The following is a 13,892-nucleotide window of genomic DNA, read 5'->3' on the forward strand; positions in this document are numbered from 1 at the left end:
ACAACACAGGCAAGGTTTGAACTGCAGCTAATCTGCATCTTGGCAGAACAAGAGAAGATGGAGGCCACCTTCCATTCATCTCCTGTATCAGTCAGCTGAGACCGTCATACTCAGCACCTTAGACTAGGTGGCTTACATGACAGAAATTTAATTCCTCGCAGTTCTGGAGGCTGGAAGTCCAAGATGAAGATGCTGGCAGGGCTGGTTCCTTCTGAGGGCCAAGAAGGAAGGATCTGTTCCAGGCCTGTCCCCTTGGTTTATAGATGGCTGTCTTCTTCCTGAGTCTTTACATCACCTTCTCTCTCTGTGTCCTAATCTCCTCTTCTCACAAAGACACCAATCAGATTGGATGAGGGCCACCCATATGATCTCATTTTAATGTAATTACATCTTGACTGGCCCTGTCTCCAAATGCAGTCACATTCCAAAGATACTAAGGGTTAGGATTTCAGCATATGAATTTGGGGTGTGGGGGATATAATTCAGCCAATAACACTCCCCATCTCCCCTGGGAGGCTTTCAGGAGATGGTTTCTCATCACCTCCAGGGGTCTGATGAGCTGGGAAATTTTCATGCCACCCCCCTCACGATAGAGCTTGTGCGAAACTGCCTAGTTTTACATGTTTATACCACCAGCCTAGAATGGGTCCATCAGCCCATTTTGTTTTGATGTCATCCTTTTGGGGGTAAGACAAACACCCAGGGGGCTGGCCCCTCTGATTAATCTCCCTTTTACTGTTTGTATAAGTAATAAACTGTCCAAATCTGAGAGTGGCTCACTGCATCTTTATCAGCTAAGTCAGCCAGGGCTTGGCCTTTGGCTTTCCTGGAAAGTCTTATGTGTGCTTGACAACAGACACTGGAATGTGTTGCACAAGCGAAAACAAAAATCTTGCGAACAGAGATGGGAGAAAGAAAAACAAGAAGGAGGGCTCCCAATTCTGTGCTCCTCCCTCCCCCACAGCCAGCACCCAGTGCTCTTATGCTGGGGTGACCCAGGCCGCCCCACTCCAGCTGCTGGGTCACCTGGATTTGAACTTGCTTGCTATTTAGAAAATGAATTAACAGGTGATAAAGTGCGTGCATCAAAATATCTAGAAGCACTTTTTTATATGTAAACTGATGGCATCAATAATCCTTGAGGAAGGGAGTTTGACACTTCATGCATATTTTATACAACAGGCCCCGGAGGATACAGGTGACCTGGCAGAGGTGGGAAGATTGGCTTCTGACAGGCAAGGTTGAGTCCACTCACAGTCAGCATCCTGTACAGGCCTCATTACTCTCAGCTCTTTCCCCAACAAATAAAAGTTTAGGTAAAGAAATCAAAAGCACAAGGAGAGACCACTTCACACCCATCAGGATGGCTATTTTCAAAACCCAGAAAAAACAGAGACTAGCAAGCATTAATGAGGATGTGGAGAAACTGGATCCCTTGTGTGCTGCTGGCGGGAATGTAAAATGGTGCAGCCACTGTGGAAAACAGTAGCCAGACACAAAAATGACAAATATTGTATGATTCCACTTATATGAGGTCCCTAGAGCGGTCGGACTCATAGACACAGAAAGTAGGATGGTGGTTGCCAGGAGGTAAGGAGGAGTTTCTTTACATTTTGTCCTAATTAGTGTATCATAATGATATTTTATATTGAAATCAGAGATAATTTTTATAGAGAATCAAAGCGTCCTAATGGTACCTGACTTCCCCTTTCCAGGCCTCCTTCCAGACCTCTGAAGGGCGGAATAGGCCACATATCTCATGGCTCCCTTCAGAGAACTAAGGAAGGGAGTTAAAAACCAAACGTCCAGCATGACAGCAGTGTCACCTGCCTACCAGTCTCTGGAAAGACAGTATTCAGGGAACTCCACTGCAGAGAGAAGCACAAAGGCGCTGATGTCAACAACTACTTGTCAAGAAAGTGCTTGACCAAAAGGCAGTGGGCAGGACAGCCATTCCCAGTGGCCATTTTATTTCTGTAACAGCCCAGGGCAGGTCCATGTCAGTGGCCTATGTGAACTTCCAGAGCCTTCCTGTCCCTCCAAACCTACAGCGCAACAATATAAACAGGTTTAAAACTCTTCTGTATTTCCCAAGTACCCAGCCTTCACTAGACCAAGCTTAATGTACCTGCAGCAAGCAGCACTAACTAATGTTGTTTTGTTGGCGTTCAGGGCTCGTGACCTCACACTGCACACACACAGAAAGGAGAGCTAAATGAGTGTCTCCAGCGGGTGGTCCTGACATCGGGTTTTGAGTGGAACGTTCCCACTCTTCCTGGCTTCCAGGTGACTGAGTTTCTCAGCTTCACGCTTCACGCTTCCCTCTTTCCTTTATTATACTCCTCCAACCTCAGCACCCATCCCCCATACCAACTTCTGATTAGAGGCTAGAAAACAGGCCCTAGGAGGGAACTAATTACTTTAGTGAGGGACAGAGAGACCCAGGAATGGCTTGGTCACAGTCTCTGTGCATCTCGAGGGCTATTACTGCAGGCCACGGTAACCAGCAGTGTCTTAGGTCAGGTTTTCCAGAAGCAGAGCTCCAGATGGATTCTTGTGCAAGTGAATTACTGAGGGAAGGGATCTCAGGAGGCCAAGGGAACAGTACGAGGGAAGTAGACTAGGAGGGGCAAAGAAGCCAAGCAAAGACAGAGATTTGGCCAAAGCCTAGCCTCAGCTTGATCCCCTGGTGGGAGGGGGGCCAGGGAAAAAGAGGGGAGGCAGAATCACAGAGTAATTCATTCCCATCCCTGACACAGGGGGTGGGCCTTTCTATCTCCCGTATCACTCAGTCACTGACTGTTAGCCACCTCCATGGGGGCAGGAAGGCACATAAGCCCCAAGTCATTGGCTCTGGGTGAGGCTGCTGCTGTAGGTCCCCCAGAGAAGGCTGAAGCTGTGAGCTTCTCAGCTGGGGTCAATGCAGAGCATCTGACTGGACACCACCAGCAGCCACAAAAGGCTGCCCTCTAAAACAGCAGCAGGAAAGATGTAAGGTAGAAAAGGGCTTCCCTGGTGGCTCAGATGGTAAATAATCTGTCTACAATGCAGGAGACCTGGTTCGATCCCTGAGCCAGGAAGATCCCCTGGAGGAGGGAATGGCAACCTACTCCAGTATTCTTACCTGGACAATCCCATGGACAGAGGAGCCTGGCGGGCTATAGTTCATGGGGTCGCCAAAGAGTCAGACCCGACTGAGCAACTAACACTTGATGTAGAAACAAGAAAAAGCCTCTAGAGGTGGCAGGATTCTCTGAAAGTCCTTCCAGCTGCCTGTCATTATAATGGATGCACAGGGAATGGCCTCATCTCAAAAGGATCTTTCTAGGCACACCCAAGCGGGATGTTTGTGCAGGGGCCCTCAGAAAAGACCCAACTTAAGAACATCACTGAGAATCACACGTGTAATCCCACAATCGAACAGTAGCCTGAGACCTAAGGGGCTCCCCGAAAGCTTCCAGAATAGTTTAGTTCTGACAACAGTGGCAATCTGTACAGATGTTACTCTGCCAGGTACTGTTCTAAGGACTTTATGTCTGTTACTTTCATTTAAGCTTCACAACAACCCTAGGAATGAGGCGTTAATATTGACCATTTCCATTTTACAGATGAGACTGAGGCCCAGAGAGGTTCATTAATTTGCCCAAGTTAACAGTTGGAAGTAGCACAGCCAGGATTCGAACCTAGGTAGCTTGACTTGGGAGTGCTACACCACCACCATAGGACCCTTGGTTGACTGTCTAGCTGGAATAGATGATGCTAGATGGTGGGAGACCACCACCATGGGCACCTTTGGGGGAGAGTGTTTATGTATCAGTGGGTTATGGTTGTCCTCCACCATCTAAAGTCTCATCCTGAACTTACTCAGGACCCAGGGCTGAGGGCCTGGTAGAAATCTATACATTTAACAAGCCCTCCAGGTGTTTTGACACAGGTAGTTCAGAGGCAACTCTTAAACCCCACGATGATTCAGAGTGAAGGAGCAGAGGCCAAGTTCAAATCCTGACTCTTCCAATTTCTACCTGTGTGACACTGGAAAAGTTCATTAACCTCTCTGAGCTTCAATTTTTCTAAAATAAAACTAATACTTCTCCTCTTACAGTTTTGTGACATTTAAACTGTGAGTTACTGTCTATTATAGTTCTGTGTATATATATTTAAAATTACATATGTATTTTGTCTGATTCTTTGCAACCCCATGGACTATAGCCCGCCAGGCTCCTCTGTCCATGGGGATTCTCCAGGCAAGAGTACTGGAGTGGGTTGCCATTCCCTCCTCCAGGGGATCTTCCCAACCCAGGAATCGAACCAGGGTCTTCTGCATTGCGGGCCAATTTTTTACCAGCTGAGCTACCAGGGAAGCCCCATGTATATCTTACCAATATATAAGAATATTAGACAAAGGTCAGATATAATAAAGTATTGAGGGTGATTAACTCTCAGGAGATAAAGGGGTGTGATTAAAGGGGGTGGAGAGTGGAATGGGAAAGGCTTTCTCTTCTTACTCCATGTATTAAATTTTAATTTTTTATAAAGAGAACAAGTTAAAGTATTGTATATATAAAATGTATTTAATCAAAACCCAAAAGGCTAAATAGACTCATCTAGATAAGTGCCTGGCCCACAGTACGTGCTCAGTTAATGGTAGCTGTTAGTCTTATCATCCTGCATAAACATTTGTTGAGTGTCTGTTATGTGCAAGTCATCATATTTCAGCTGCATCAGGAGGCAGAGAATTACAAAACAAAGTCCCTATACTCACATGCAGAAAAAAACCCCAAACCTTCAATGGCAGTGTGTAGTTTGGGAGCAATGAGTGCCATAGAAAATAAAGCCTTGAAGAGCTGAAATGAGAGAGATCATTTCCAGCTGGCCTCTTCAGGGGAGATGGGGCTTGTGCAAGGCATCGAGGAAAGGGGAAGATTTCAATAGGCAGAGAAAGAGGGGAAGAATATTCCAGTGGCAGAAAAGAGCTTGATTCAAAGGGCAGTGCGATTTGGTGGGCATGCGCAGAAGATGCCGCGTGGACATTTGGCCCCAGGCGGCCAGGCTGCGGGATGCAATCGTGCCGGATCCCAGGCAGGCCATCGTGGGCCTCCCCTCCCACAACTGAAATAACACAATCTCTGGCCCCATCCCTTCCGGTGCCTGGAATGGGGCCAAGATAGACTTTCTCAACAATTCTTGACCATTGTGAACCAAACACAGAATGGGAAGCAAAGTGGCCACAGTGATTGAAAAAAAAAAAAAAATCAGATCTTCTCCCCTAACTGCTGGGGCCCAGGGGTCTGCAGGGCACGTGCTGGGAATGAGAGGAGCAGAGTGGAGCGTGTGCCGGACGTGGGTCTGAGGGCACTGTGTGTGTGTGTGTGTGTGTGTGTGTGTACACGTTGCCATGTGTGGCATGTGTGGGAACTGACGCGTGAGCGTGCACGTCGTCCTGACAGGCGGCATTTCCTGTGATTGTGTGCTGTGATCTGCGCGGTAGAGTTACGAGTGCAGCGTGTGCTAACCACATTCCTGAAGGCTAAGCTTTCTGAGCCGCTGAGGAGGCGGCGGCAGAGGGAAGCTGGGAGCCGGCGAAATATCTGTCCATGGAGCACGCCCTCTGCCTTCCTAGCACTTCTGGTCAGACGAGGGTCCCGGGGTGGGTAGGCGGCCTGGGGAAGAGGCAGAGAGGAGGTGCACCCAGGGCCCAGAGCTGCCCGTGCATCAGCAAATACCACTCTGCGCTCGGCCACCTATAAAGTACCCTGACATCGTCCTAGATCTGGTGCCTGTGTGTCTGTATACACAGTATGTATGTTGAAAGCCGGAGATAAACACTTTTTTAAAAAGTGAAAGCTTGATTAGCTGAACACCATGCGGCCCTGGGAAATCGAGTTTGAGAAAAAAATTTGGATAATTGGAACAGCAGACACTATCGGGCATGTTAAATACACAAGTCAGCTGAGCACCCAGAGTTTATGGCAAGCTCTGATTAAGACGAAGTTTCTGATAATCAAAGTTTTAATGGCAGAGGCTCATTTGAATTTCTTCTGTCTAAAAGGGAGATTAGATATTGTGTGCACAGAATATCTTGTGATATTTTCCATTCTTCCCAACCCTGGCTGAGTCACAAACGCTTTTTTTTTTTTTTAATGTATGTGTTTCTTTCGTAAAAAGTACTCTCTCCTTTGGTCTGCCCCAAACTACCCCAAACAGGACTTGCCACAGATGTGTTTATCAGATTGTACTGCAAATGCTCAGCAAAGAAAAGTCTGCCTATCGTCTAAGCGATTTCCAAATCAAAGCCATCCCAGACACATCAGAAGCCTAGAGCAGCCAAGAGATAGGCCAAGTTTATAAACTTCCATAATATGTTTATTGCACGGATGGCAATTACCCAATATCCCTGCCCTCCTGGGTCTTAGATCACAATATATCCACAAAAAGAAATCTGTGTTTGACTGCATTTAACCAGTCATAATTCCAGATGTCTGGAATATTCCAACACCAGGCATGGGGGTGGGGAGGAAGAAAGGAAGCTGTTGATCATTCTGCTAGTCTTGTTGTCTGCAGTGTCGGGTCTAGTGGGGCAGTTTGTGTCGCCTCTTCTTCTCCCTAAAGGCCAAGGTGTCACAGGAGCGGTCACTGTATTCAGGGGAAGTGGCTGTCCGCAGCCACAGGCAGGCTTTTGTGTCCTCCTCTGGAAACCCGACGCGCACATCACATCAGAGACATAATTTCTTAATGAAATGGCGAGCGTGTACCTAATTTATGCCAGGATGGAAAATGCTGATGGGGCAGAAAGGACACTTGTTTCTGCTGTAACAGCGAGCACATGTGGGCCACATCACTCAGGAATGAATCAGACCAGCGTTCCGGGGCAGTCTGCTAAGAGAATTGCCTCCTTGCGAGCTCCTGTAAGATGTTAAAGACGTTTACTGCCTGAGTACATGCCGGGCCATTCTGCCCTATTCACTGGAACGCAGACTTAGGTAAGTTCAGTCCTTTGTCCCAGACCCCTTCTTGAGCATGAGTAAGAAAAGTTGGGTTGTTCTATAGAATCATCAGTGAGATCACTCTGCCCTTTCCTCTAGGACTCTTCTAGCAAACATGAAACATCATGACACCCCACCAAAGGGAGGCAAAGTACTCATTTCACAGATGATAAGACTGACGCACAGGTTTTGCCTCCATGACACCTTATAGCCAATGAGATAGATTCCTCCCCCAACCCCAGCAAAGTGGGTGTGAGATGTGTTGATGAACTTAAAAAAATGTCATGGAGGTATCCTTGATTTAAAACGTTGTGCTAATTTCTGCTGTACAGCAAAGCGATTCAGTTATTCATATACATACATGTTCTTTTTCATAGTCTTTTCCGTGATGGTTTATCCCCGGATATTGAATATAGTTCCCTGTGCTATGTAGTAGGACCTTGTTGTTTATGCATCCTATATATAATAGTTTACATCTGCCGATCGCAAAATCTCAATCCATCCCTCCCTCAACCCCTTCCCCCTTGGCAGAGATGTGTTGATGAACTTAACCTAAGGCTTGGGTATGGTGTAGCCAAAGAGATCAGGGCTTCTCCTGATGGCTGTGGGACTGCAGTGGGGCCTAAAAGTCTGGGGCCTTTGTCTTCTGCTCAACACTGGGCCAAGAGGTATCAGTCATGGCCAGGTGCAAGAGAACTTTCTCCACTCATCTCTATGCCAGAAAGTCTCCAAAGTGGGAGCTCACACACCCTAGTGGTACACAACACCATTCTTTGAGGGGTGGTGTTAATGGGTTGAATTGTGTCCCCCACCCCACACCCCGAAAATTCACATGTTGAACTCCTAATTTCCAGAACCTCTGAATGTCACCTTATCAGGAGACAGGCTCTTTAAAGAGGTAATCAAGTTAAACTAAGGTCTCTAGGGTGGGTCCTAAAAAAATACGACTAGTGTCCTTCAAAAGAGGGGAAATTTGGACACAGATACACAGAGAAGGAAGATGATGTGAAGAGACACAGGAGAAAGACAAACCAAGGGGAGTGGCCTGGCACAGATCCTTCCCTTGCAGCCTTCAGAAGGAACCAGCCCTGCCCACACCTTGATCTTGGACTTCTAGCCTCCAGAACTATGAGGTAATACATCTCTGTTGTTTAAGCCCCCGTGTCTATGGTACCTTCTTACGGCAGCCCAAGCAAACAAACACAGATAGGAAGAAGATACCAGAACTTGAGAATTTCTGTTTATATCACTGTGGTGCTTTGATCCTAACTCATTACTTGTGTGGAATAGCATTAATAATATTTGCCATTGTCACGCTGCAGTGCCTCCCACTGTGGGAGAGAATATATTCTGCCCCACGGAAGAGAATATATCTCTTGCACCCCACGCCAGTGACACTGAACTTGACCAAAGGCACATTAGTGGACGTGGCTTGTGAGCAGGACTCTAAATGTGTCCTGTGGTGTGTGGTTCGCCCTCTTGAGCTTCTGCTGTCACTAAGAGAACAGGTCCTAGGTGGCTGCGGTCACATCAGCCTGGGCTCCAGATCAGCACAAAATCTGAAGGCCCAAACCAAGCCGGGCCAACCTGCAGCCTGAAAACACCCAGCCCAGCCAAGATCCATCAAGCCCCCACAGCCCCACTAGACCAGGAGCAAGAAAAAAACAGAAATGCCTACTGTTATCAGCCACTGAGTTTTAGACTGTTTGTTCTGCAGCAGAATTGTAGCAAGACTTGACTGTTATACTGAACATTATGCAACATGCAGATTGATCACGGGGCCTTACTAGAGCTAAATGTCACTGCTCAGCCTCCAGTGTGACAGGCAAGGAATGCCAAGGGAAGAATGACAGTCCCCAAACTTGGCCGGCATGCTTTTTCACCTCAGTAAGTGGCCTCTTACGAATGCCATGTCGAATGGATTTACAGATTCTATGATCTCGCTCTAACTAAACTAATCATCACAAAATGGGCAAGGGGCTTGAAATGGCTCCTCTAAAGAAACTGTGGCTTGCCGATAAAACTGTGAAAGCAGGAATCAGCTAGGAAGGAACTAGCCAGCTACTGGTTCCAGAGCCCTGCCAGCCCCATTTGGAGGAAACATCAGGATCTCCATCAGAGTTGACAGGCGTATGTATTAAGTCACTTCAGTCGTGTCCGAGTCTGTGCAACCCTATGGACTGTAGCCCGCCAGGCTCCTCTGTCCATGGGATTCTTCAGGCAAGAATACTGGAGTGGGTTGCTAAGCCCTTCTCCAGGGGACCTTCCTGACCTAGGGATCAAACCCGCATCTCTTAGGTCACCTGCATTGGCAGGCGGGTTATTTAGCACTAGCACCACTGGAGTACATTTTAAAAATTTCAACCTTCAGGGACTTCCCTGGCGGTCCAGTGATTAAGACTCTGTGCTTCCACTGCAGGGGGTGGAGGTTCTATTCCTGATCGGGGAACTAAGATCCCACATGCCAACTGATGTGGTCAAATTTTTTTTTTTTTAATTCAAGCTTCAGAAGAGCATTTGAGATGCAGATTTTCAACCTCTATTGTTAAGAGTGGGTCTCATATACATATATACGGCTTTATGCTCTTAGCAGAAAACATTAGCACATGAATGTCATTTGTAAATAAATATAATCCAAATGTGCAAAAAATGTTTCACTACTCAGCTTGAGGCCACTTGAAAGTCACTTGAGGGCTTCCCTGCTGGTATAGTGATTACGAATCTGCCTGCCAATGCAGGAGACACAGGTTCAGTCCCTGATCCGGAAACATCCCACATGCCACAGGGCAACTAAGCCCGTGTGCCACAACTACTGAGCCTGCGCTCTAGAGCCCAGGAGCCACAACTACTGAAGCCTGAGAGCCCTAGAACCTGTGCTCCACAACAAGAGAAGCCCCTGCAATGAGAAACCCGTGCACCACAACGAGAGAGGAGCTCCTGCTCACCACAACTAGAGAAACCCCTTGATAGCAATGAAGACCCAGCACAACCAAAAAGAAAGAACTAAGTAAATTAAATAAATAAATAAATGTTTCTTAAACAAAGAAAGTCACTTGAATGTGAGTTTGGCCTATCAAACTGATTTATTAACTTGTTGGGCTAGTTCACTGTTTTTAGTGTTGAGGAATTATTAGGGTGTTGTCTGTGAACACAGTAAAGACCCATCCCCTCAAAGTGTGGGACTTCCCAGTTGGCGCTAGTGGTAAAGAACCCACCTGCCAATGCAGGAGACATAAGAGACAGGAGTTCGATCCCTGGGTCAGGAAGATCCCCTGGAGGAGGGCATGGCAACCCACTCCAGTATTCTTGCCTGGAGAACTCCACTCCATGGACAGAGGAGTTTGGTGGGCTACAGTCCATGGGGTCACAAAGAGTTGGATGCAACTAAAGCGACTCAGCACACTCACACTTGAAGTACAGTGTGAAGAACCCCCGGGCTCTCCAGTATTGGGTGTGTTCACCCTGTTTCTAAAGCCTGGGGTAGAAACTGAGGTCACAGGAAAAGTGAGAACATACCTCCAGAGCGAGGAGCTGACACGCTAGGCAGAGATTTTTCGGCAGAGATGGTGCCCAGGGGAGCCCTGCTTTGGGCCCAAAGGCTTCTCCCAGCTTCACAAAGTCCTGAAAGGGCCCAGCTCTGCTGCCCCATCCTGACACCAACAGTACCAATCTGGAGGTGGAGACAAGGAAACACACCTCACCCCCAACCAGAATCTTGCTCTGGGCACAGTCCAGCCAGACTTCATGCCCAACTCTGATTAAACTTGAGAGTTATCTAATAAAGCTGATCACTCCTTCCACTCCAGAAAACACCTTCCTCCCTGGAAGCCCTGTGTCGCATTGTTTCTGTCTCCCCTATGAGGCTGACCCCACTGTGTCTTCAAGCGCTGTCAGCTACACTTCTGCGTGGCTGTGTCCCATCTCAAAGATGTGCGCCAGGCAGCCCGAGCAGATGCATAGAGCCACCACAGTATCGCCCACCCCACGGCCTCTTCTCCAAGGTGACAATGACACTCCAGTGACCACACTTCCGGTAGTGGGGTTGATACTCTCTTCCCTTGAACCTGATCCAAAATTCATGACTGCCCCAACCACCAGAATGAAGAAAACGTGAAGACGTGTGACTTCTGAGACTAGGTCCTAAAAATGCATGCCCTCCTTCCCTGTTCCCTCAGGATACTCACCCTTAGAACCCTGCCACCACGCTATGAGGAAGCCAAGAAGCCACAGGGAGAGACCAACAATCCAAGCTGAGGTCCCCGAACGCAGTCAGCATCAACACTAGCTGTGAGATCGAGTGAGGTTTTGGGTGATTCCAGTCCCCTAGCCGTCGAGTCACCCCTGTCCTTTGAGCCACCCCAGAGGACACTGTGTTGAGCAGAGACAAGCTGTCCCCCCTGGCTTTGACCAGACTGTGGATATGTGAGCAAAATAAATGATGTGTCATTGTTTCAAGCCACTGATCTTGGGGTGGTTCATTATGCAGTAGTAGATGGAACAGGGCTGCACAGAACAAATGCATCCAGGAGACTGCCTGGAAGGAAATGGAGCCAAGTCAATATATAGGCTTGACCTGTTTGGGGGATTACTGCAGTGATTTCAGACAATCAAAACAATGCAAACCTCTGGCATCAATGCGGCAAAACGGGCTGCCAGATGCGAGGTTCTCCGGAGATCACACCCACTTGACGATGCCTATTCATTTTCAGGCACTCTGAACATCTTCCCAAGGAGAGATTTTTATTCACGTTGATCAAGCTCCAGACAGAGTTTAAAGAAGGCCTACGTACAGAAAGAAAGTGGTGGAATCGGGAGGTTGAGCTGGAGGCTAGAATAATTAAAGGTTAAACTCCAGGTTTGCATTTGGTATTTATAGAATTTTCCATGCTTAGTTGTGAGGGTTTTAAAACCAGGCTGAGCAGGGAAGCGCCTTTCAGCTCTTAAAGGAGGAAAAGGATTTTAACACAAGGAATCCAACCAGCCTCGTTCAAAGTTTTAAAAGGCAGCATGCTTAAGCTGCTTTGTGGCTTCAAGGGATGCTGTTAAGGTGAACGGGGCTGGGAAAGGAGGCTCTGTGAACAAAACACAAAGGCAAACAAAACATTTTCTTTCCCTACCAGGCACCCAGGGCTGTCAGCAGTGGGTCCCTGGGTCCTCGAAAGCTTGTCCTGCCTGTGTTGCTCTCTGTGCTGCAGGAGTGTGAACGTGGCTTATAACACTGGGCACGAGCCAAGGGGAGGTGCGGGACAGCAGTGTTGCAGTGCATTGTGGGGGTTACCAAAGGATGCGCGCCAAGGATGCAGGTGGGGGACCAGCACCTGGCCCACGCGGGCTCACTCACAGCTGTGCTCTGAGGCTGAATGCGGACTCCCCAGAACACACTTCTGCTTTGCTTCAAGCTTCTTCTCACTCTCTTTGTCCCCCTCCCATGTCCAGGATAGAACTTCAGAGAAATTCCTCTCTTTGTCTTTCAGCTTGTTGTTATCTGTGTGCAGGACATGGTTGTCTCTTTTCGTTTCCTGAAGCTTTGATGGGGCCTGGGTATGAAAGGTCAGAGGAGGCAAGGCCAGGGGTGTCTGTGCTACAAGCTCAAACTGCTTCTCCCAAGAGAATATTCCAAATGTGTCTTGCTCCAGACCTTCAAAGGATGCGGGATGCGAAGGCTTGTGAGAACTTGTCTAAGCTGGCGCTGCATTGCTTTAGACTCTAAAGCAGCTATTGAGAAGGATGATTATAAAGAGTATGTAGCAACATGGAAAAAGGCAGGCGTGATATACCATTACACAAAATAGTAGAACTCTAAACTCTGCCTGAGGTACTGTCACGACTGTGCTAAAAGTGGATTAGGAGCAGGGACAAGGAACAGATGTGATTAACCCAGGTTCATGAAAGCATTATTCACAATAGGCAAAAGGTGGCTACAACCCGTGTCCATCAATGGATAAATGGATAAACAAAATGGGACTTCCCCGTTGGTCCAGTGGTTAAGAATTCACCATGCAAAGTAGGGGATGTGGGTTCTATCCCTGGTCAAGGAACTAAGATCTCACATGCCACATGGCGTGGCCAAAAAACAAAAATGAATCAGAATTTATACAGGATTAATATATACACCTGGTTCAGTGGTAAAGAATCCCTCAGCTAATGCAGGAGACGTGGGTTCAATCCCTGTGTGGGGAAGATCCCCTGGAGGAACGCATGGCAACCCCCTCCAGTAATCTTGCCCGGAGAATCCCACAGACAGAGGAGCCTGGTGGGCTACAGTTCATGAGGTCAAGAAAGAGTCAGACACGACTTGGTGCCTAAACAACAACAACAACATATACACACTACTATATATAAAATATATAACCAACAAAGACCTACTGTATACAGAGAACTATACTTAATATTTTGTAATAACCTATAAGGGAAAAGAATTGGAAAAATCTGAAAAAGAATATATATATATACACATACATACAGGAATCACTTTACTGTACACCTGAGACTAATGTGATATTGTAAATCAACTATACTTCAATAAAACCAAAACAGGGGAATTCCCTGGTGGTCCGGTGGTTAGGACTCCATCCTTTCAAGGCTGAGGGCCTAGGTTCAGTCCTTGGATGGGGAGCTAAGGTCTCACAAACTGTGTGGTGTGGCCAAAAGAGACAAACAGAAGAAAACAGACTGTCAATCAACTAAAGTTTCTTACTTGTTCTTAAGACTTGTAGGGCAAGATTGCACAGAGAAAAACCGTAGGAAAGAGAAGTTGAAGAATGGGCTAAGACAGTGCTTGTTGCTTTTATGTGTCATGTATGAATATGTTAATAATAAAGAAGATATTCACGTAATAATAATAAAGAAGATGAGAAATGAGCACAGTATGTCCTTGCCAATCAATCACATATATATATGTTTAATGTG

The sequence above is a fragment of the Bos javanicus genome, chromosome X (assembly GCF_032452875.1).
Source record: "Bos javanicus breed banteng chromosome X, ARS-OSU_banteng_1.0, whole genome shotgun sequence".
Taxonomy (NCBI): Eukaryota; Metazoa; Chordata; class Mammalia; order Artiodactyla; family Bovidae; genus Bos; species Bos javanicus.